We start from the raw sequence: 348 nt of genomic DNA, 5'->3' as shown, positions 1-348 counted from the left end.
ATATTTATTGATTTCAGAGAGGAAGAGGGAGAGAGACAGAGAGAGAGAGAGAGAGACATTAATGAGAGAGAATCATGGATTGGCTGCCTCCTGCACGTCCCCTACTGGGGATCGAGCCTGCAACCCAGGCATGTGCCCTTGACCGGGAGTCGAACGGTGACCTCCTGGTTCATAGGTCGACACTCAACCACTGAGCCACGCCCCCGGCCAGGCTAAATGAGTTTTTATGCCTCCTCAACAGCGACATGTCAGACAAAGAAATATGGAAAAGTCGTGTCCGCACTGTAGGAAACAGTGCCTGATAGAGTTGGCATTTAATGTTCTAGAAAAACAAACCAACAACAACAA

The sequence above is a fragment of the Myotis brandtii genome, unplaced genomic scaffold (genome assembly GCF_000412655.1).
Source record: "Myotis brandtii unplaced genomic scaffold, ASM41265v1 scaffold1622, whole genome shotgun sequence".
Taxonomy (NCBI): domain Eukaryota; kingdom Metazoa; phylum Chordata; class Mammalia; order Chiroptera; family Vespertilionidae; genus Myotis; species Myotis brandtii.
Note: the sequence above shows the minus strand (reverse complement) of the source record.